This window comes from Lissotriton helveticus, chromosome 2_1, assembly GCF_964261635.1.
Source record: "Lissotriton helveticus chromosome 2_1, aLisHel1.1, whole genome shotgun sequence".
NCBI lineage: Eukaryota > Metazoa > Chordata > Amphibia > Caudata > Salamandridae > Lissotriton > Lissotriton helveticus.
In genome coordinates, this window is record NC_136059.1 from 1,901,828,061 (window position 1) to 1,901,852,427 (window position 24,367).

The 24,367-nt window shown below is 49.1% G+C and overlaps 1 protein-coding gene across 1 annotated transcript in view; it reads right to left on the bottom strand.

Moving 5' to 3' along the window:
* The window catches only part of AFG2A (AAA ATPase AFG2A), a 1,761,034-nt gene that overhangs the window by 703,985 nt on the left and 1,032,682 nt on the right, over positions 1 to 24,367 (bottom strand). The gene's annotated exons all lie outside the window — the stretch shown is intronic.

The following is a 24,367-nucleotide window of genomic DNA, read 5'->3' on the forward strand; positions in this document are numbered from 1 at the left end:
CCAGCCAGCAGCCACCAGTGAGTTTGTCCCATTCACATGAACAGGTCCCTGCCTCTCTGACATGGGCGCCTGGCTCAACCAGAGTGGGGCCCCTCCACCACAATCATTCAAGTCCATGGGGCCTTCGCCCAACCAGCTACCACCCGTCGGCTGCTTATATGATATTATCGGAAGTTTGCGGCATCACCCCAGTCAGAGTCTGCAAATCCGGCCCCCATTGATTTGGTGGATTCTGTTTCTAGGTCTGAACTGTGCAACCGGTCACGGATTTCCACCACAACCTGCAGGGCTTTACGTTGTTCTATTATTATTTGCTCCAGGTTGGGGACAACTTTTGGTGTGACCTGTCAGGCTGACCCCTTGTTTTTGGTTCTCCTGCGGTTTCCCCTGCTCTGGCGTCATCTTGTCTGATTCTCTGGTGATGTGCGCCCGGTCGTCAGCCCCAGCTCTTCCGGCCAGCCCAAAGTGTCTGACAGCGACTCAAAGAAGTGGGTGGTACCCTTCGCCATCACCCAAAGCCTTGCAGGAAAGATCAGGGAGTAGCACATGTTCAATTCACGCAGGTGCTATTTCACTGACTGGAAGAAGCTTCTACATCTCTTTTCCTGCACCGTGTAATCAGGGAACAGCATGATGTGCGCCCTTTGTATTTTTTTATCTGACAGCTTGCAGGTTTCTCTCAGGACAGTGTCTCTGTGTCTGTAGTTCAGTAGCCGGATTAGGAGTGGCCTAGGGTTCGGGCCCGGAGATGGTCTGAGGGCCGGTACTCTGTGCGCACACTCCACTACAAACTGGGGCAACAGTGTGTTTTTGGGCAGCACCTCCCTCAGCCAGTTCTCAACATAGGATAGTGCATCCTGGCCTTCCTCACCTTCCGGGAGGCCCACTACCAGCACACTGTTCCAGCATGCCCGAAATTCTGCATCTTCCAGCCTTTCTTCCAAGGCGCTCACCCTGTCTAGCAGACTTTGTAGCATGGTGGTGTTTGAGCGTGTTGTTGGTTGCAGTTTTGCCAGTATGAGCTCATTAGCTTGCACCTTATCAGCGAGCTTGCGGTGATCAGCACACAGGAGCCTGAAATCAATCATCACATTATCGATTTTAGCTTTCACGTATGTGCAAGTTTGGTTGAGGGTTACGCCTAGTTTTTCAACCGCAATCCAATTTGGCAGCTAACGTTAGGAGCAAAGACTCATGGTTTGTGGTGTCTTCGGTCTCAGATAGTTCATCTGCACCAGGTCGGTGCACTGTCTGTGACGTGGTCGATCACACGTGACCCATAGCTAACCTCTGGGCTGTAGGCATGCAATAGCTTCTTTTCAGGCTCCGGTATGAATCAGATGTTGTCTAATCGTGCCCGTCTCCCAATATGTTGTATTCAGAACACTCGCTGTCACTCTGTCAGCTTCTGCCGCGGGGCAGTCTCTGTTCAGTCCAGGTGGGGCGGCCCCCCGTGCGACCGAAGGATCCAGCCCTTGTTGTCTGGTGTCACACAGCAATTCGGCAGGAGCGCTTGCAGCCAATTTGCAGGGTCCCTAAGGTGCTAGTTACTTCCCTTGAGCATCAGCACCATGCCCCCAACCGATACCCTGCTTATGTCTCTTTCTGCCAGCAATAGTTCCTTCAGTGCAGGTGGTAGTGTCTGAAGCGTAGTTCATTTCAGTGTTCACCTTGAGGTCCAGGGTACCCATGCGATCGCTACTTCTCTGTTGCTGCAATTCTGTTTAGCGCCCCAGGGACAGACCGATCTCAACTCTAGCAAGGGCCGATCCAGTTTTGGGCTTTTTCTGTGGATAGGAGATTCAGCTCACCGCTCCAGCTATTCACATACCCCAGCTTGTGTCTGTACCAGTTTGGTGGGGTTCAGTCAGGATGCTATCCCTTCCCCCGCTGTTCTCGCTGCGCGGTCTCAGGTCAGTAGTTCTCGCTGATGTGGTGGATCCCTCAGTAGGTAACAGCTCCTAGGCCTGTGCCCGGGTCGTCCCCGGACATCCCGGCCGCCTCCTTTCTCAGCAAGGTAAGCGGGCGGTCAGGATCACCCCCGGCCTCCTCCCAGCTCCTCACATCATGAATGCTTAATGTTTGGCCTCCAGCGAGGCGCAGCGCCCGCTTCCAGGTGTGCCCGGGCAATTGTGGCACCCGGCAGTCTGCTTTCCCACAGCCGTGCCAGTGCAGGAGGAGCTGCGACACAACGCTGCCTCACGACTGAAGGTGCCCAGGCCCAATACGACCTCTGGGGCTCCAGGGGGCCTCTCTCAACAGTACGGCCGGGACAGCTGAGGCTGCAGTCCAGTCCCCACCCAGTCCACACCACCCCTTCCAGGCCCAACTATGCTGCATCGTCTATAAGACTTGTTTTGGGCTCGATCTACCGGTGGAGGTCACAGGTCCATCTCAGTCAGCTGTTACTCTGCCCACCTGTAAGCGCCCTTGGACAAATGCTCGGCCGATGCCACAGGGCCGCCTCCCATAGGCGTCGGCTCTCTCACAGTTTTGCTGGTGCATTTCGCCTCACTGCTTGGAGCGCCGACGTTCTGGAGCAGTTTCGCCGTCAGGCGACTAGTGGATGGCTGCTAATTACCAAAGAATGGTCAGGATAACAGGCAATGGACGCAGAACTTCGCTAAATACCGTCAGCCATCTTGCCTACCTAGCCAAAACTCCCTCATCTGAGTATGAAGTTATATAAAGACATTTGCTGTGATGTCTTCAGGGATAGAAGTCAGAAGACGTCATTCCTTGGGATGTCCTAAATACACTATTGTATTGCTGAAGCACATTTGTCATTCACAATGAGACTCCTTGTGTAAGTATCAAATTGTGTTTATTTAGGACCACGGACCAGATCCACATGAACACCGAAGCACATTCCACTTGTTGGCAGGGGCAAGAGAAAGAGGATTTACATTTTAAGGTAAGAATGGAGTATTACCCAAGGTCACAGGCGGCAAATTAACAGGCTAGAATGTTGGACAGGAACAGGAAGGAAGGAGGAAATAATGGAAGAAAAGAACTGGGCACCTGTGAGCAATTACGTGCTTTCCAGATGCTTATTCAAGAGAACGTTGCAACGGAATAACGTTGCAATGGAATTGAAGGTAGTAGTATGCAACTCAGTGGACAAATGAGTGTGTCATTTCCTGAAAATGCCTCTGCTCAACTTCATTCTTGCTGAGGGGAGGGCCTCTGAATGAAAGCCATTTTTTTTCTCCAAACCAAATAGAGCTTTTCTGACACGTTTGCGTGTGCTATTTACTCAAAGAGGAAGAAGGTCCTAGAGTGAATAGTCATGTGGGAAAATGACAATCAGAGTAGGATGCACTGCTGTCCCAGAGCTAGGGAGGAAGGCCCTCCAGCAGTATCGACAACAGGGTTAGACACAAACTTGGACGCTTTCGGCTGATCCAACCTTCGTTAGATATGGAATATGTCAGGCATAGCAGTGTCTACAATATGGGATACCCCAGAGTGCAACATCCCCTTTTTTGTTGTTCCATACTGCCTGAACACAAGCTGTGTGGAGTATTACAAGCTAGCAGGTTCTGCATTTCATCAAATGGGGCTGCGCTGTGCAGAATACACTTCCTGAAAGCACTGCTTATTTTCTCAGCCTCTGAATAGGAAGCCTGTCACAGAGCCCCCTTCTGCTCAGAAGACATTAAAGCCTCGACTACAGTACACTTCATTGTAATAATGATTCTTATTGTAAACTAGAGCTGCTGGTAGCAAGGGTGCGTGTTGAGCTCCAGGGTTACAGGCACGCCCGTTTCAATAAAGGGCCTTTGCTACATCATATGCCTCTGTATTAATCTAACTGCATTGCACTGCCTAAGCTTTAACTTTCCGATGGGCGTTTTTTTAAATTAATTTGTGTAACACTTACTTTTAATTACTTTAGGTGATCCCAATTGAGCACAACAAACTACGGCCCACGTCGAGAATTAAAAAGCAACAGTGCCCTAGCAATGAGGAGTTCTTCAGGGAGAGTCCACACCAATACAAGACGCAAGGTGTTGAAATGCAATGTAAAAAGTAAGAGCTTAGAAAAGAAAGGAGAAAGTAAATGATTAAAAGGAAGAAGTGGGGGAGGGGTCAAAAATATATTTCAGAAAGGTGAAAAAGTAAAAATACGAGGAAGAGGCAAACATTGTAAAGAAATACAAATCTCCAGAGAGATGTAAAGTTATATAATAAGACAGTGCCATGGAAGGTGTCAGGGAGAGACAATGTTTATGTTTATTCTTTAACTGACAGCTTGATATTCATGTCACCTCGAAGGAAACTTGTGAAGCAGGCAGACAGAGGCTTTCAATCTTTCAAGGCTATTGTGATTTTGTGCTTCCAACTTGTCTGGTGCCAGAGAACATGATCCGGTTGTGCCCTGGGCTAAAGTGGAAGGGCCGCCTGTTTACAATTACTCCATTCCTGGCTTTAATGAATCTTTCTAAATGACCACTAAGTGCTGGTTTTGTTCTCCAGGAACAAGGGAGCCATTACTGGGAGACTGAGAAAGGGGAGGAAAAGGGAAAGCAAATGGAAAGAGGCCAAACTCAAAGGCGTTTCGGCCAGGCCTGGCCCCTGAGGCAATCTGCTCCACCGGTACAAGGTTGTCGCCGGGCATTTAAGTGTGTTTTTCTTCTCTCTTCCTTCCTAATGCTAAAGTGAACCAGATGAGAAGGACTTGGGCCAGCTCACAGGTAGGCCAAGTACACTCGTGTCAGGATCTCTATGCTCACATTTTAGAAGTCTATGAGAGCTGCACTTAAACCACCGTCTGCTAGAACCGTTCAGAAAGATGCCCAACAATTTCTGATTAGTTAACGAGTCAGACTGGTGAACTGTTAGTTAAGCTGATACCAATGCCGTCTACAGCCACCCTGGGGGTCCCACAGCTGTGCAATCAAGGGATCACAGACATTAGTCCAGCCACTATGCTATACTGAAAACTGTAAATATAATTAAAAAATGTAGTGCTGTACATCACCAGGCTGTCACCTCATAAGCGCAGAGGAGGGGTCTGGGGACATGGCAAAGAGAGGCCTACCAACAGCAGGGAACAGACTGAGACTTGTGGATGGACTCGTCTTCACTAAATGCTAATATCACACTGGACAGAGCATTCATATAGAGTAAATATCCAGTCTTAGGCGTCTAGCCGTAGGTTAGCTATTCAGGGACAGCAGGAGAGGTATTAGGGAGGCAGCAATAAAAGGGAAGGAAGGAACAAAAGCGGGAAGTTATTATAATAGGGAAGACAAGCTAACAGAGAGTGAAATAGCATCAGTGCTAACGGAGTGGAATAGCATCAGTGCTAACGGAGTGGAATAGCATCAGAGCTAACAGGGAGTGGAACAGCATCAGAGCTAACAGGGAGTGGAACAGCATCAGAGCTAACAGGGAGTGGAACAGCATCAGAGCTAACAGGGAGTGGAATAGCATCAGACCTAACAGGGAGTGGAATAGCATCAGACCTAACAGGGAGTGGAATAGCATCAGAGCTAACAGGGAGAGGAATAGTATCAGAGCTAACAGGGAGTAGAAGAGCATCAGAGCTAAAAACCACTATAAATCCTTATGGTATCGTCAGTCATCGCTAGGATCTTGTCATTATGCCGAGGGAACCACAAAAAACCTGTATATACATCTGCTTGTTTAGACACATTTAGGTGTAGAATGCGGCTCAAGGGCAGGTTCCTTTTTCAACAGAGTTAACTGCATGCTTAGGACAAGAAAGCAGAGTGGGCTCTGCAGTTATCAAACACTGTGACACATGGAACCTCTAGTACTGTGCCATACTGTCTTCTCATCACCTTCGGTATAAATGAGGGAAGACAGATGAGAAAGTCAACAAGCATAACACTATGAACAATGTAACTGCCTCACGGTGCTCAACTTGCATAGAAATGTCAGAGAACGTCCGGGAGACCCTCAATCTTGAGGACTTACAGGGTGAACAGGGACTGTGAAAGAGTTTTCAGAGTTTGATTCTTGTCCCCGAAAGGTCTGAGAATCAGTGTTCGTATTGTATGGCCGAGCATGCAGAGGAACTGCAGGTGTGTGCGACTGCTGATGTTAGGACAAGAGAGTGGCAGAAACTTTCACCCTTTGTACCATATAAGGTTTACAGATATGCTTTACTGGTAAGCCCAAAACCCTAGTGATGAAAGGAGAGCAATTGCCATAAGTCTCTGATCTGAAAGAACCAAGCGTTCAATAATGAGTGTCTAAAATAAGATGGGTTCCATGCCCAAGCTTTGGTGTTGGTCTTTAGGTAGGCTTTTCTTGCCATCAATGTAAAAAATACCTCTCTGGTGTAGAATCAAACTGTGGCAGAAGTTTGTATTGGGGTAAGTATCTATGCTTTGCAACAGGTAAGTCCTGACCGTCTTTTTGTACAACCAGCAGGAGTGTTTGTTTGTTTTTATATTGCACACTATCTAATTTATATGATTCAAGGTACTACTGAGAAGATGATGGGTCTTAAGTTTCCTTTTCTTTAATTTGTGTTCCCGCTATTGGCTGTCTGTGGTTCTCAACTGCCTATTTCTGTTATTATTCACTATTGCTCAATGTATGTGGGAAGAGTTCAACTACTGTTGGGAGGAATCAGCTGCAAATATGCGTATGTAGCTTCTACCTGCAATAATCTTGTTGCCTCTGGTCAGTGTAATCGTTCCTGCACTGTTAATATTTTTGCAGGGTACTGCTACACATTCATGCACAGGAGCAATGATTGCATACTGTGCTTGTAATCCTTCTTTAGTGGTAAATGTAACCCTGCATGGGTGAAGAAAAAGTACAAAAAAGCAATAAACAGATTCAAATAAAAAAAGAGTTTATGGAAGTTTACACATAAAAATCATGCGACCCTTGACCCCACCAGGTAGGTCGCCCCCCCTCCGCACAGCACCGCCTGTGTCTACCTGCCCCAGCTGCCGCTGCTGGTGAAGTTCGAGGCCCTCCACCAACTGCAGGCTACCACCTGCGCCTCATCCCTGGTGGACAGTGGTAGGCCGTAGGTAGGTAGTTCATCCTCCGCTTTATTGCTTTTATTGTATTCCCTGTATTTTCATTGTTGTGTCTGTGACTGCTGTTGTCTGTCTTCTCCCACTGCCTGTACGTGGTCCGTGCCCCTTTTTCTTCCCTCTGTTCCCCTCGCTGTCCCCGTGCTCTCTCTGCCCAGTCTTTCCTTATGTACCCCTCGCTGCCCACGTGTGTCTGCCCGGTTTTCCCTTCTGTTCCCATCGCTACCCCCGTGCCTCCCTGCCCGTTCTGCCTTCTGTTCTTAACTGCCCCTGTATTTCTGTGTTCTGTATTTTGCCTCTGTACCACTCGTTTTTCCGGTATTTCTGTGCCCTTTTGCCTTCTGTGCCACTAGTTTTTCCCTCGTTTTTGTGCCCCTTTTGCCTTCTGTTACACTCGCTTTTTGTGCCCGTCTGCCTTGTGTGCCACTTGTTTTGTGCCCTTCTGCCCTCTGTGCCACTTGTTTTTCCCTCGTTTTTGTGCCCCTTTTGCTTTCTGTTCCATTCATTTTCTGTGCCCTTCTGCCTACTGTGCCACTCGTTTTTCCCTTGTTTTTGTGCCCCTTTTGCCTTCTGTTCCACTCGTTTTTTTGTGACCTTCTGCCCTCTGTGCCACTCACTCGTTTTTCCCTTGTTTTTGTACCCCTTTTGCCTTCTGTTCCACTCGTTTTTTGTGCCCTTCTGCCCTTTGTTCCACTTGTTTTTGTGTGCCATTCGGCCCTCTGTGCCACTCGTTTTTCTCTCATTTCTGTGCCCTTTTGCCTTCTGTTCCACTCGTTTTTTGTGCCCTTTTGCCTTCTGTGCCACTCGTTTTTCCCCTCGATTTTGTGTCCCCTTTTCCTTCTGTTACCTTCATTGTCCCTCACCGCCCTCGCTACTGCGTCCCCTGCGGCACCGCCACCCGACGGCCCACTGCCCATTCCCTGCCCACGCCTCCCGCCTCCCAGCTGCTCCACCCTCCCACATCCCCATATATGCCGGCCCAAGGCGTGCCTAAGGCAAGCCCATCTGCGCCCGTCTGCGCCTGGACCATGCCCAGCGCCATAACCCTTGGCCCCCGCACCCGCCCCCGCCACGACAACCGCCGCCACTATAACGCCAGCTCTCAACTCCAGACGGAGCCACACCTGCTTCAAGGCCGCCCCGAAAAGCACACAAGGCCCCTTCACCTGCCGGAACTGCAGCTACACCAGCCTCAGAGCCGACGAACCACCCGCCAAGAAAGACCCCAACCACCTCCGATGCATACTACTGAACACCCGCTCCACACGCAAGCATGCCGTCGAGCTCTGGGACCTGCTCGACACAACATCCCCGGACATCGCCTTCCTGACAGAGACATGGTTTAACGACTCCTCTGTACCCGACATCGCTATATTCATCCCAGACAGCTAAAATATCACCCACAGAGACCGCACCAACGGAGTCGGAGGAGGAATCGCCACCGTCCACAAGAACAGCATCAGGGTCTCGACTAGCTCCGACGACGCGCTCAGCACCGCCGAACACATGCATTTCCAGATCCACACAGACCCTAACTCCACCCTCAGAGGCACCCTCGTCTACCAACCCCCCGTTCAGCGACTCCATCGCCGACTTGATCAGCACGCATGCCCTGACCTCCACTGACTACATCCTCCTCGGAGACCTGAACTTTCACCTTGAGAACAACAACAACAACTCCAGAACCCTGATCGATAACCTCGCCAACCTCGGACTGAAGCAACTCGTCACAACGCCCACCCACTCCGCCGGCCACACACTCGACCCCATCTTCTCCTCAAGCCCGCACGTCTACGTCAGCCACACCACTGAACTCCTCTGGACTGACCACCGCTGCATCAATTTCGCCTTCCAGAAGCCCACCACACACCACCGCACCCAACAGATCCCCCGCCGCTGCTGGAGCAAAATCACCGAAGACCAACTGCACGCAAACCTCACTCTCAGCCCGCCCACCGAACCCTCCAACACCGAAGACGCTGCCCACAACTTCAGATGCTGGATCGAGGACTGCGCCAACACCCTCGCTCCGCTGAAGAACCCCCCCCCCCACAGAGACACCAGCAAGAGGGCCAGCTGGTTCACCCCAGAACTCCTAGCCTCCAAGCAAGCCTGCCGGAAACTAGAGAAGAAATGACACAGTGAACAAACTCCGGACAGCCACGCAGCACAAAAGGACGCCATCCGCATCATCAGGGCTGCCAAGAGGACCTCCTTTAACCGCATGCGCGCTAGCGGTTTTCCCGCTGCGCGCTGCGTTTTTCCCGCTGCGCGCTGCGTTTTTGAAAAAGCCACGTTACATGACGAGCTGAGCTCGTCATGAGCGTGCGAGCGGCGCAACTCATGACGAGCTCAGCTCGTCATGAGCGCGGAAGGGGTTAAAGACCGCCTCGACAACAACACACACAATAGCAAGGAGCTCTTCAACAGCGTGAGGGAACTCTCCAACCCCAGCTCCAACACCAACAACATCCCGCCGTCGCAAGCCCTGTGCGACTCCCTCGCCACCTTCTTCCACCGCAAGATAGCAGACATCCACGACAGCTTCAACACCCAGACAGCCCCAACAGACAGCAACACAACAGACCCTCCGTACACCATAGACCACGACCCCCTGCTAGCCTGGGCCAGCGTGAGCATCGATGACACCATCAAGACCATGCGCACAATCCATTCCGGCTCTCTGTCAGACTCATTCCCGCACCACGACTTCAACAGAGCAAGCAGCTCCATCGCACCCCACCTGCGCAACGTCATCAATCTCTCCTTCGTGACCGCGACCTTCCCAGAGATCTGGAAACACGCCGAGATCAACGCCCTACTCAAAAAACCTAAGGCAGACCCAAGAAACCTCAAGAACTTCCGGCCCATCTCTCTGCTCCCCTTCCTGGCCAAGGTCGTCGAGAAAACCATCAACAGACAGGTAACCCGATACCTCGAAGAAAAGAGAATCCTGGACCCTTCCCAGTCAGGGTTCCGCAGCAACCGCAGCACGAGACTGCCCTCATCGCCGCCACCGATGACATCAGGACCCTGCTGGACAATGGCGAGACCGCAGCACTCATCCTCCAAGACCTCTCTGCCGCCTTCGACACCGTCTGCCACCGCACACTACGCGCACGACTCCACGCCGCAGGGATCCGAGACAAGGCTCTGGATTGGACCACCTCCTTCCTCTCCGGCAGAACCCAGAGCGTCCGCCTCCCCCCATTCCGTTCCAAAGCCTCCGAGATCATCTGCGGCGTATCCCAGGGATCCTCCCTCAGCCCGACGCTGTTCAACATTTACATGGCCCCGCTCGCACACGTAGCCCGACCTCAACATAATCTCCTACGCCGACAACACTCCGCTGATCCTCTCCCTCACCAAGGACCCCATCACCGCCAAAGCCAACCTCCATGAAGGAATGAAGGCTGTCGCCGACTGGATGAAGACTAGCCGCCTGAAGCTGAACTCGGACAAGACTGAGGTCCTCATCCTCGGCTCCAACCCCTCAGCCTGGGACGACTCCTGGTAGCCGACGGCACTGGGGGCAGCCCCGACACCCACCGACCACGCATGCAACCTGGGAATCATCCTCGACTCAACGCTCTAAATGACCAAGCAAGTCAACACCGTCTCCTCCCCCTGCTTCAACACCCTCCGCATGCTCCGCAAGATCTACAGATGGATCCCGACAGATACAAGAAAGACAGTCACCCAGGCTCTCGTCAGCAGCAGACTCGACAATGGAAACGCCCTCTACGCGGGAGCCCCAACCAAGCTCATCAAACGACTACAACGCATCCAAAACGCCTCGGCACGACTGATCCTCGACGAACCACGCCACGACCACATCACCCCTACCTGAGAAACCTGCACTGGCTCCCCGTCAACAAGAGGATATCCTTCAAGCTCCTCACCCACTCACACAAGGCTCTCCACAAGACCGGCCCAGCCTACCTCAACAGACGGCTCTCCTTCTACATCCCCAACTGCCAGCTACGCTACGCCAACCTCTCACTTGCCACCGTCCCGCGCATCCGAAGAACAACCACCGGTGGGAGATCCTTCTCCCACCTCGCTGCCAAGACATTGAACACCCTCCCACTGAGCCTACAACAGATCCAAGACCTGCTGACCTTCAGGAGGATACTCAAGACCTGGTTGGTCGATCATTAGTGCCCCACCCCCAAGCGCCTTGAGACCCTCGCGGGTATGTAGTGCGCTTTACAAATGATTGATTGAATCATGAGCAACCTTCAGTGAGCTTCACTGGTTTCTGCTAGACTCATTCTTGGCCTCAAAAGACCGTATCAAAGTTCACCTGCACTAATATCACTGCACTAGCTGATAGTCCACCAAAATACCAAATGTAGAATTCTGCCTTTCCATGCTTCTCCTGTACCTTGACCAAATCCCTATGGTGGGTCTCCTGACACATTTTGTTGCTGCTACCTTTAGTAACCGTTCCCTGCCCTCTAAAGTCTCTACTTTAGCTAAATTCAGGAAATGCTGCAAACATCTAAAGAATCAGATCTTTCGCTCAGCATTCAGAGTTGGGTTGCCTTTGGTAGTTTGTCCGTTGCTCCTCTCCCCCAACCCATTTTCTAGGAACATTTGCAAGACTGATTTAATAGGTGATCTTAGGATGCTTTGTAGTTGCACGAATATGTATATTTTTCTTAACTTTAGACAGTAACAGACCGAAGTAGGAAGAATGCTTTTTCAAACAGGTGGGACAATACCTTAGAATCAATGGTTGGTTTTTTTCAAGGATGGAAAACACTATATCATCATATACGAGAGCCACGTCCAAATAATTATTGAAAAATGCCGGAATAATAAGCATTAGTACTGTAGGCAATTCCCTGATGGTGCCTCAATGGGATCTACCGTTCGGTGCTGGCCTAGATGAAGTGGAGGCAAGGGAATGGTGTGGCATCGTCAAGTGTTGCAGAGAGTTTCCTTGCAGTGGCTTTTGGCATAGGGAGTATGAATTTGGCTTTCTGACACGAAGGTTCCAAAGGAAGAATAAGGCAAGATCCTTTGTGGAGTTATTGAATGGCCTGAAGCAACTTTAATGTGCATTAGGTTCTGCAAAAACATTTCCTAATCCACTTTAAGGCACATTTATTGTTCGGGTATGATGCTTTTTGTTTCTAAAGTAAACATATGTACATGTTTGTCATTTGGTATGTAGCCTGGATAAACCTTAAAAAAAACGAAGGTCCACGGTTTGGAAGATTATAAAACAGAATTTATAACTCAATTAATTGTAACATCAGCGTAATGTTTTGACTCTGGAAGAAATTAGAATCATTTCAAGAAACATGCGAACAGAAAAAAGCAAAAATGTGCTAAACATTTCAAAGCCAAAAATGTTTTTTCCATTTATTTACAGCTGTGTTTTCTTTAATAATTTTGTCTAAAATAGGAGCTGACTTACCTGAGCTCTGCTCGTATCCCTCATTACTTCCCTCAGTACTACGGCCTCATAGGTTAGTTCGTAAAATAATGTTTGGACAGTATCAGATCTGCCACCTTCTCAAGAGGGTGAGTGGGAAGGGTAAGTTTATCATCCAAGAATAGCCACTCATCCTTTATACAAGTCCCATGTGCAATATGGCCTGCCCACATGGGGTTGTAGGAATTTCATAGTGTGCTTAAATCAACAAAACACCTACTTTTGGAATTGGAAACCGCTATACGGCATTGAGTTGATAGTTAACTGCCATGGCTACATTTACTCTTTGCTTTGACAGTATCTACCAGTTCTTAAGCCATTGGTAACATTCTCTAGTTCAACTGTTTATCTATTAAAAGAGACCGATTTGTTATTATTAATTTTTACCTCTGTAGGACACTCATGTTCACGTGAGACCAAATAATAATGAGAGAAGCATGCAGACTGAGGGTTGTAACAAAGATAAGAGCAATAGTAAAGTAATAAAATTGCACTTCTCAATGGAAAAAACTATAGCTCAATAGTGGACGCATGACTACCAGGTATCTCTTATAAGCTTCATTACATAGTACAGAAGCACCTTATCTGTGCTCTGTTCTATATTTAAAGTATTATCTACAAATAGGGAAAAAAAATCACATTCAGTGGGACTCTCAAAGATGCAGACTGCATGTATTCAGTAAGATTAATCAAACCCCCGTTTTTCCCACTTAATGAACAAGTTACTTACCTTCAGTAACAATATATCTGTAAGAAACATAGGTTAGTTATAGATTCCTTACCTTGGAATTACCCCCAGGGGTCAGACTGGATTCGGGAATTTTTTCATCAGCAGTACCCCTGTGCGTCGAAAGGTGGCGTCGGTCTGCTCCGTGTTCGTCGTGGTTGCTGGGATGACGTTGCGGAAGCTACTTAGAGGCCACCCTTGCGTGTTGACGTCAGTTCTGTACACGACTTTCCACGCTAGAAGCACACAGTCATGCAAGACACTGACCACTGGTGCACAAAACTAGGGACCTGAAAGTAATCCTTAACCCTAGAAGTCAGCTCGCAGAACAGGGAGGATGGGTGGGGCGGTAAGGATTCTATAACTAACCAATGTTTCTTAAAAATATATCGTTCCCGAAGGTAAGTATCTTGTTCATCTGAAAGAAACAGTCAGTTATAGATTCCTTACCTTATAATAGATACCCCAGCAATACCAACCCCGGAGGTGGGTCTACAAACCAAGTTCACACCAGAAGGCCTGGAGAACAGACTGACCAAAAAAACGCCTCTCCGGACTTGGCTGTCCAGGCAGTAGTGTTTAGTGAACGTGTGCAGTGAAGTCCACGTGGCTGCCTGACAGATGTCATTGAAGGGGGACTCTTCATCCCAAAGCAGTAGTAGCTGCCATCGACCGGATGGAATGAGTGCACAGCCCCATGGGAGGCTCCTTCTTTCCCAAAGAATAGTACTCCTTAAGCACAAAACAAACCCACCTAGAAATCGTCCGTTTGTGCACGGCCCGACCTTTCCTGGCGCCCACGTTGCCAACAAAGTGCTGGTCATCCACCCGGAATTGCTTGGTGCGATCCAAATAAAATGAAAGCGCACAATTTGAGTCCAGACGGTGGAGCCTCTCTTCCTCCTTAGAAGGATGCGAGGCAGAAATAAGGTAGGCAAAGTGACAGTTTGACCAACATGAAAAGAAGTAACCCCCTTGGGAAGAAAGGAAGGTCTTGTTCTCAGGACGAACTTGTCCGGATGAACAGCCAGAAAAGGAGGCTTTGAAGAAAGAGCTTGTAGCTCACTCACCCTGCGAGCAGAGGTGATGGCAACCAGAAAAGTAGTCTTCAGGGTGAGAAGTCTGAGAGGACAGTTATGAAGCGGCTCAAAGGAAGCGCACATAAGGTAAGTAAGAACCAAATTCAAGCCCCACTGAGGCATTACAAATGGAACAGGAGGAAAAAGATGAGTAATGCTCTTAAGAAAGCGATTTACAACAGGGGACTTGAAAAGAGAAGGATAATCAGGAAGCCTAAGAAAGGCTGAAATGGCCGAGAGGTAGCCCTTAAGAGTGCCCAGAGCAGAGCCCTGCTTGGCCAAAGAGAGAAGGAACAAGAGAACCTCCAAAAGAAGGGCAGAAAGGGGATCCACAGCCTTTGCTGCGCACCATGCCACAAATTTGTTCCATCTACAGGCGTATACCGTCTTAGTGGAGGGCCGCCTGGCTGCCAAGATAATATCATAGACTTCGGGAGGCAGGTCAAACAACGTCAACTGCTGCTGCTCAATCTCCATGCAAGGAGGTGGAGGCTGAACAGGTTCGGGTGGAGGACCATCCCCTGCTGATCAGAGGATCGATGGCCACGTGTAGCAGCTCGAATACCCGACTCTTTGTGCCCAATCCGGAGCCACAGGAATGACTTGGGCCCTGTCATGCTTGATCTTCTTCAGCATTCTGGGCAGAAGTGGTAGAGGCGGAAAGGCTAAGAAGACCCCAACTCTTCTCGCAATGAAAAGCGTCGCCTAGCGAGTGAAGCCTCAGAAATTCCAATGTGTAGAATTGCTGACATTGCGCGTTCTCTTCGGTGGCAAACATATCTAACCAAGGATCTCCCCACTGTTGAAAGAGACCTTGCACCACCTCTGAATGAAGACGCCATTTGTGATCCATCATGCACCTGCGGCTGAGTCCGTCTACCCTGGCGTTCAGTGAACCTGCCAGGTGTTGAACCACCAGGGATATGCCCTGATGTTCCAGCCATGTCCAGAGGCAAAGGGCCTCCTGACATAGGGTCCACGACCCCACCGGCCTTGTTTGTTGCAGTACCACATGGCGGTGGTGTTGTCCGTGAACACCTGCACTACTCTTTCCCAGACAGATGGAAGGAATGCTTTGAGTGCAAGACGAATCGCAAGAAGCTCCAGAGGGTTGATGTGGAGCCCGGACTCCGCCAGAGACCAGAGGCCTCTGATCTCCGCCTCCCCCATGTGGCCGCCACATACCAGAAGTGATGCATCGGTCACCACTGTGAACTCTGGTTGGGGAAGGGAGAGGGATCTGCCGTCGACCCAATTCTGGTTCGTTAGCCACTATTACATTTGGTGTGCAGTGCCCTCCGAGGTCTGGATGCAATCAGACAGGTTCCCCTGATGTTGTGCCCACTGGAACTACAGGCCCCACTGCATAGCCCGCATATGCCATCTGGCATGGTCCACCAGCAGGATGCATGAGGCCATCAGGCCCAGTAGTCTGAGGGTCATCCTGACCGAAACCTGGGACACAGGTTGAAAGATCGGAATCATAGCCCGAATATCCCGGACTCACTGTTCAGGAGGATAGACCTGAAACTGGGTCGTGTCCAGAACTGCTCCGATGAAGAGTAGCTTCTTAGAGGGAATCAGGTGTGACTACGGCAGATTGATGGAGAACCCCGGCGAATGCAGGAGGTCGACTGTAGTCTGGAGGTGGGAGACGACAACCTGGGGTGAGCCCGCCTTCAATAGCCAGTCGTCGAGATAGGGGAAGACTGGAACCCCTAATCTGCGCAAATGAGCTGTGACCACCACCATCACTTTTGTGAACACCGAGGGGCGCTGATAAGGCCGAAGGGGAGCACGGAAAACGGAAAATGCTTGTGGCCTACCATGAACCGTAGGTAACTGTAGGTAATGCCTGTGGGCCGGCAGGACGGGGATGTGAAAATAGGCGTCCTGCAAGTCCAACGCTACCATCCAGTCTCCAGGGTCGAAGGCAGACAGAACCTGAGCTAGCTTCAACATTTTTAATTTCTCCTTTCGGAGGAAGCGGTTGACGTTCCTCAGATCCAAGATAGGACGCAGGCCTTTGTCCTTCTTGGGGACCAGAAAGTAGTGGGAGTAGCAACCACGACCTACTTCTGGGACAGGAACTCTTTCGATGGCTCCCTTGTCCAAGAGAGCCATAACTTCCTGTTGGAGAAGGGCCAGATGATCCTCCGACATGCGATGGTGCAGAGGTGGCACGGGTGGAGGGATAGTCTCGAAGTGCAGGGAGTAGCCCCTTCGGACTATTTGCAAAACCCACCTGTCCGACGTGATGGTACACCAGTGGGGGAGGTGATAGCGAATCCTGTCACCGACTGGCGATTGGTGGCCCTGAAAGGTCGGACTAGGAGGGTTTGGAGCCTGCTGCAGAGGGGGCTGTGGTGAACTGGCCCGCCCACTGCCCCCCAGAACCCCGATGGCTGTGCAGGGCACCCCTTCCGTAGCCACGAAAAGGGAGAAAAGCAGACTGCTCAGGGTGGGCGCTGGAGAGGCCCAAAGAGTTGGCCGAAGCCCGAGAGTCCTTAAAGCGATCTTAGCGCATTGTCTGCCTTCTCGCCGAACAGGCGACAGCCATCAAAAGGCATGTCCATGAGAGTGGATTGGACATTCCCTGAAAAGCCAGTCGACGTCAGCCAGGCATAGCGTTGAAGGGCTACCGATGTGGAAATCGTCCTGCCTAGCGAGTCAGTGGTATCCAGCCCACAGGAAATGGCAAACTTTGCTGCATCTCTCCCCTCGGCAACTGCACGGGAGAGTACGGCCCGGGCCTTCTCCAGGCACTGGGGCAGCACTTGCGCCACCGTATCCCAACAAAAATGAGGTGTTTACCGACTGCAGTCCCAAGCTGGAGGAAGAAAACATCTTCTTCCCAAGATGGTCCAGCTTTCTGGATTCCCTATCAGGTGGTGCGATAGGGAATGCGCCCGGAGCCGGGCAGTGGCGTCGGGCAATCAGCGTATTCACAGGAGCCCCTGTGTTGGGCCTGGACCAGGTGTCCAAAAGGATCTCAGTGAGGGCTTCATCAAATGATAGCAGGGGCTCCGAGGAGCTCGCTGTCGGTTGAAGCACCTCTGTCAGGATGTTAGTCCTGACTGCCACCGTAGGTAGCTCGAGGAGAAGAGCCTCAGCCACCCCACGGAACACCACGGCATAAGACGTGCCCTCATCCATAGCCACAGTAGGCGGAAACAACATGCCACGGTCTAGTGACGTATCCAGACCACTGGCTTCCCCCTCTCTCCAATCCGGTTCGTAAACCTAGCTGGTCAGTCAAAGGGTCCCCAGACCCCTCCCAGTCCTCCTCACCCTCCTCTGGCTGCCAATCTGGTCTCAATGAGCCAGGGTAGAACAGGGGCACAAAAGTAACCATCGGTACTGGATCCGTTGACGCCAGTCCCGCTCCGTGTCTACATCGAGTTGAAGACCGGCGTTGACGCCGGCTGGGAACACAAGCAGCGTCGGCTGCGGACATGGTTTCGGTGGAATCGGCACCGGGGGAGGTGTAATCAGGTCAACCAGCGTCAATCCAGATCCAGGCCTAGATCCAAGGTGCGGTGCCGGGGCCGAAGCCGCCGGCATTGGAGGTCCAGGGCCCCCTGCCAAGTCCGCGAGCTCTGAAGGCGCGCGGGCGGAGTCCGGCTGTCCAAAGATGGCATGCATTGCTTCGTAAAAAGCTCGAAGCTGGGCAGGAGTCGCTCCGGGTTCTGGGAAGGGAGGAAAACTTGGAGTCGACCCTTGGGGCTCCGCACGCATCACTTGTCGCATCGGCTGACTGACGGGGAGAAGTCGAAGAGCAACAGTGCTTCTTCGACTTCTTCTTGTGCTTCAACTTACCTGAGGAATGCGAAGACTTTGAAGAAGACTGGTGGTGGTGGCCCCGCGACCGTTCCCTCGTCCTCCCACGTGACCGCGACCTCGAACGGTGCGGAGCGGACTGCCGGGACTCAAGAAGCTTTCGGGACCGCTCCGATAGACTTTGGATTCATGGTCTGGCAGTCGGAGCACGACTAGGGGTCGTGGTTGCGCTCCAAGCAAAACAGGCTCACACGGTGCGGCTCCATCAGCCGGCTACAGGAACCGCAAGCCTTGAAACCGGGCATACCTGCTGTGCACCAGGAGTCGAAGACAAAATCGACGTCAACAAAAGTCGGCAAAAAGTCAGGCAAAAAGTGACTGGAGGTACCACTCTCTCCGGATCTGCGCTGGCTGGCGCAGAAAAATAAAGGACTGACGTCAGTGTGCGAGGGCGGTGTCTATGTAGCTGCCGCAACGTCCTTCCGGCGACCACGACGCCAACGACGAACGCGGAGTCGACGGACGCCATCTTTCGACGCGCACGGGTACTGCTGACGAAAAAAGTCTTAGGATCCAGTCTGATGCCTGGAGATAATTCTAAGGTAAGGAATTTATAACTAACTGTTTCTTTCAGATTTGTATAATTTGGACATATTTAAATTATATTTAAAAAACATATCAGAATCAACTACAGAATAACAAGAAAGAGTTTTCTTGAATCAATGCCACAGTTTCGGAGAGGTGATTTTTAGGGAACCTTGCAGAGCAAAAGGCATTTGGTAACCTGCTTTGAAACCACAGGTATCATGCAATGAGACTGCATATTACCACTCACAATAGTCAGTAAGAAACAAAAAAAGTACAATGCCTCCCATCTACAGCTGAAACAAAGCACAGCGCCCCTGCAGCAGGCGCCACGCTCCGCTTTAAAGTAAAAAACACAAAATCCTGACAGATAAAGCGCTGCATTCCTGAAGCAGGCGCCGTGCTTAACCTTAAAGTAAAAAATAAATGCAGAAACAAAGTGGGGTGTCCCTGAAGCGGGTGCCACACTCAGCTTTAAAGTTAAAAAACACAATGCTGAAACATTATGCGCGGCATCCCTGAAGCGGGCATTGCGCTCACTGTAAAGTAAAGTAAAAAAAATCTTCAGCGGCACGGCTGAAGCAGTGAAATGAGTGGGACTAGCTTCTGGAGTATGTGGCGGAAGGGGGAGGGGGCATGGCTTATAATGCAAAGCAGAAGGGAGAAGCAAAACTACGCAAGTAGTGACTGCCATTAAAAAACTTTCTTGCAAACAACACAAAGAATGCTAGCGTATGGAAACTGTAATTGGAGATGGTCGCTATTCGATTTAGCTCATTAATATGCATGAAGTAGGTCACAAATTGCGACCCACTACCCTTGGTTAAGGTCAGCAGACCTAAATAGAAAACGAGATGCAATAAAAAAAATGTACAGCTATTTTTTTAGGGGAAGGCAGTAGTCCAAGTGAGCGTGGCCTACTCCTAAAAATCAAAATTCATGTTTTGCAATCGGATATCAATTGCAATATATTGAAACATAACTTAAAGAATTGCCATTTGGAAGGTAAGTCATTTATTCCTCCCTTCCAAATACCAATTTGCTAACGTGTTACTAAATCGGAATTTGGGTTTTGTATATTTAAAAATGCCATTTTGCGATCACGAAGCCTCTGACTGGACTTTTACAACCCTAAAACCGCTTTTGTACAACAGGTTCCAAGCTTCCTAAAGGAGTTGGAAGCTCAAAGTGAGCTACAACTATATATATGGCAAAACTAATGCATGTTAATGGGTTAATTTTTTGGGAAGGTTGCCCAGGTCTACGTGATGCTGGAAAGGAGCTGAAGGTGTGAATCAAGTTCCTTGGAAGCTGGTAGGTGAAGTAGTGGTAATATGAGGAAGGGGATGAGAAAAAAAAAACATAAGCAAACCAGCAATCAGAGCATTCTCAAATGTTTTTCCTGGCATGCAGTACCTCCTGATAAAAAATCCCACTCTACAAGCACAAACACAAACGCTTCCAACGCATTAGGGAAGATGGAATAGGGAAATTGTACAGAATCTCAAGAGGATACTAGAGAAGAACTTTACACAAGTGGAGGAAGGCTGCTCAAGAGTCAAAGCAATGGGAGACTCGAAGACCCTGGAGGCGCTCACAGATCACCAGACCGCCTTAAAGACAGGAGGACTCCTCACAGAACACCAGACCAGCTTATATACAGGACTCTTCATAGATCACCAGACCGTCTTAAATACAGAAGTACTCTTCACAGATCACCAGACCATCTTATATCCTGGAGGACTCCTCACAGATCACCAGACCATCTTATATAAATAAATGTCGGAATTTGTAAGCGCACAGCTACCTCCACCGGAGGTGTCCCGGCGCTGTCCGTATACCGCTTAGGAACCCTTCCTGGCTTTCCTGGGAAATGTCCACTCCTGGGCACCCCCAGGTGCAGCCAGGCATCCCAGCGCTTTTGGGGCCGTTGTGGAGACTAAGCAAGCTATTGCCCAGAGTTGCAGCGTGGGACCCATGATCAGAACAGGCACTGAGGCGAGAATATCCAGTCAGGGGAATTAATGAGCCGGAGACCCGCCGGGGCGGGAATCGAACCCTGGTCCCTGGCCACAGCTCTGCATCAAGGTCTGCCTGCTCTAACCATTGAGCCACACTTCTCCACAACTTATATACAGGTGACTCCTCAAGGATCACCAGACCCTTATATACAGGAGGAGGACTCGCAGATCACCAGACCATCATTTATACAGGAGAACTCCTCATAGATCACTAGACCATCTTATATACAGGAGGACTCTTCATATATAACCAGACCATCTTATATACAGGAGGAGTCCTCAAGGATCACCAGACCCTTATATACAGGAGGACTCCTCATAGATCACCAGACCCTCATATACAGGAGGACTCCTCACAGATCACCAGAAAGTCTTAAAAAAAGGAGGACTCCTCACAGATCACCAGACCGTCTTAAACACAGGAGGACTCCTACAGATCACCACACTGTCTTATATACAGAAGAACTCTTCGTAGATCACGCAACCATCTTAAATACAGAAAAACAAAAAACTGCCATGCTTTGCAAGGATTGTTCCAAATATGAGTTTTATCTGCAAATGTACCCATTCAGCAGGCAATTACATGAATGCACTTACTTTAAAAAGTGTACGCTTTGCACTGTACACTGGACTTCAACGGCAGAATATGAAACTGCCTGAGGGATCGTGAGCCCTGGGCTTTATTGCAAACTGTAATTAAGGGATGCAGTAAAGTCCACACCTGTTAAATGTCGGAAAGTCAAATTTGAGGATTTTAACGGGGTGGGGGGCATGTTTATTACCGGAACATGCAGATTTTGCTGCAGGATGCACCAATCTGCATGTATTATGAGGGAGAAAGTTGTGAAAGGTGTTATTTATCGCACCTGATAAATTCTGGAACCCGGAATGTTACCTGGTGCGATGAACACGAATATCTCCTTCGGGGCACTCTTAATCAGGTCCTGAAAGCAACCACTGGCTGGTATGTATTAGAATACTACAAGCAAATACTGCCTGGCTCTTCGGAGCATTGCAGCAGCACAACGTTGTATCACGGACGCTGCAAATAAACAACATGTGTCAAAAAAAAGTACAGCCTGCTCTTCTACACTGTCATGTGTTTTTTTTCTGTTGCTGTGGTTCATAAATCGTAGGCAAAGCCAAGACGAGGAAAACAATTGGAAAAGGGGGAGGCGAGGCTAAACAGGCAGAAGGAAGCACATGGAAAGCTGCTATTTTAAAATTATATTCTTAAAGGATTTGAGGGCTGCCATTTATGAAACACAAATGGATTTCCTCCTCTCACAACATTCCAGCACAATATGCGTTCTTGCCTACTCGAGGGCATGAGCGGACTTGCACGGCAAAAGAGCTTTCATGTATTTATCCCAAAGCGCTGCGTTTAGTAACCTATTATAATGCACAGCTCAGCACAGGAAGGCGGTAATACCAGCAGGATGTGTTAAATAACTGTTCAGTGACAGCTCCACTTTCAGCAACAGCCTCAGAGTTTACCCTCTGGCGGGAAAGAAGTGGTGTTGGCCTCACGAGGCTTTGCCTTGACTCTGAGACAACACAATGGACAGCTAGCGGCCATCTCAAACATCGCATGCTTTTTGTCATGTCTAAGTCCGGTTAACAATTAAAGATCAAACCTTTCGAATAATTTTGCCCTTAACCACTTTTTTTATAATTGTTATTTGTTAACAAGCCATAACTTTTGCATAACTGCTATGTTTGTCATATCAATAAATGTTTACTTTCACAATTCCATTACTTGGTCTTATTACTAACTTAGTGTTATTCTGTTTTCCAAAGCATACATATATCACAAGTTATCATTAACTCATTATAATGCACTTGACACTTTGCTTACGAGCAAGTTAAAGTGATTTGCAGATTGCCCATTGGTTATTACTTGTCTGACCATGTACACATTACCCAGGTCATTTTGATGAATTCTGGTGCTGTTGTTCACAAATCGGTTCTTTTGCTACAACATACCCAAACAAACCTAGGGATTCAGTAGGGGTATTGGAGACAAATATATGAGACATCTTCTATTGCTAATGATAGAAATCGTGTCGAGTGTCTACCAATTTATCTGTCTAATGTTGTGTTGTGTTGGCTGAAGGGCAGTCGTGGTTGGAGGTCTAAGTTATTATTAATTTACCTAGTGTCAAGGTTGCATGTGTGGCTTGAGTTTTGCTAGTGCTTCACTGAATATCTGACCGTCTGAGGTTTACTCAATTGATCAACGCATTCCCTGTTCCTGCTAGTAGATAACCCATATTATTGGTCTGGTGAAGATCTAAAAGTAGCATCAAAAGAAAGTAGGATTTTATTCCATTGACTGGCTATGGATTTCCTTCTCGGTTTTCTGATATTTTCCCTGTACAGCATTGAACTTTCAATTTCAGAAAATTTCTGAATGCCTCTTAACCACTGTGCTAAGCTAGGTGCCAATGGGAAATTCGAGTTCATTGCCGTCACCCTTTTCGCCAATAGCAATGGTATATCGATAACCCTATTTATTTTCTAATTTTTTGTTTTATGGTGGGTAAAAGATTCTCAAAAGAATTTTCTTATAGGTGCCAAAAATGCAGGCAGATCCCTTGAGCGTCGATAGTCATCAGGGGCAGCCAGGCGAAAAACCAGGTAATGGTGAGATGGAAATGCCCCTCCTTTTATCCTACCTGGCTGCCCCTGACGCCCCCCTACGCAACCCCATCACCTCCTTGCCAAGCAATGGCTGAAGCTGCAGTATACCTAAGAAAATATCGAAACCACGGCGGCCACCATTGGCCGCCGCCCTAAATCGGTTCAATCCGGCCCGCACCTGTCTTTGGGGCATGCCATTTTTGGCGTTGCCCCTAGTCCAATCACGTCTTAGAGTGACCCATAGTCGCCATTTTCATAGATGTCACCTGCTGTTTCAAGGGCGGCCTGCGCCATGAGGAGCATTTGCATCGCAGGAAAATAAGCGCCTCATTTAGGAATCCTCACCAGTGCCCATTACAAGATCCACTGCATCTGTGCTGCCAAGGATTACATCTTGAAATCGGACACCGAGCCCCACCTTAGTCCCTTGGAAGTTTTAATTTGTGTAGGCCCAACTTGTGCCAAGTGTTGTCCAAAATTAGTTCAGCCATCAATACATCTAGTTCCTTAAGGAAGGATTTAGGGACCCAGGTCCGATGCCCACTAAAATTATCTAAAAGATGGAGAAGGATAATCATCTTTGCCAGGGCAGTGAGCCCCATCAATGATAGTGAGTAATCTTTCAAAAAGCTAAATTTCGTGTCACTACTGTAAGAGTTTTCCCTAGATTTCAGTTCTACATATATTGTTCTTTATGAAAGATTTGTACTCCAAAATACCTGAATGGGGAGGCTTTCATTGCAAGGTCCCATTCTTCTAATATGTTTAGTGTCCCATCCTTGTCATCCTTAAAAGGGGGGGATGCACATGTTTTGGTCCAATTCACCCGTCTCACTGAAAGTTGTCAGTTCTTATGTAACTACCAGCACCCCGTTCTGCAATCTCTAGGAACAAAGGTAATGCATATGAATGAAACCAATATACAATCCTGAGTCCCTGCCTCCTCACTGCGGCAATTAACGGTGTCAACAAAATGTAAAGATCTATGACACAATACTGATTGAAGATGACCCCGTCAAACTCATACATGACTCTATGGAAAATAACTGCGTTCCACATGC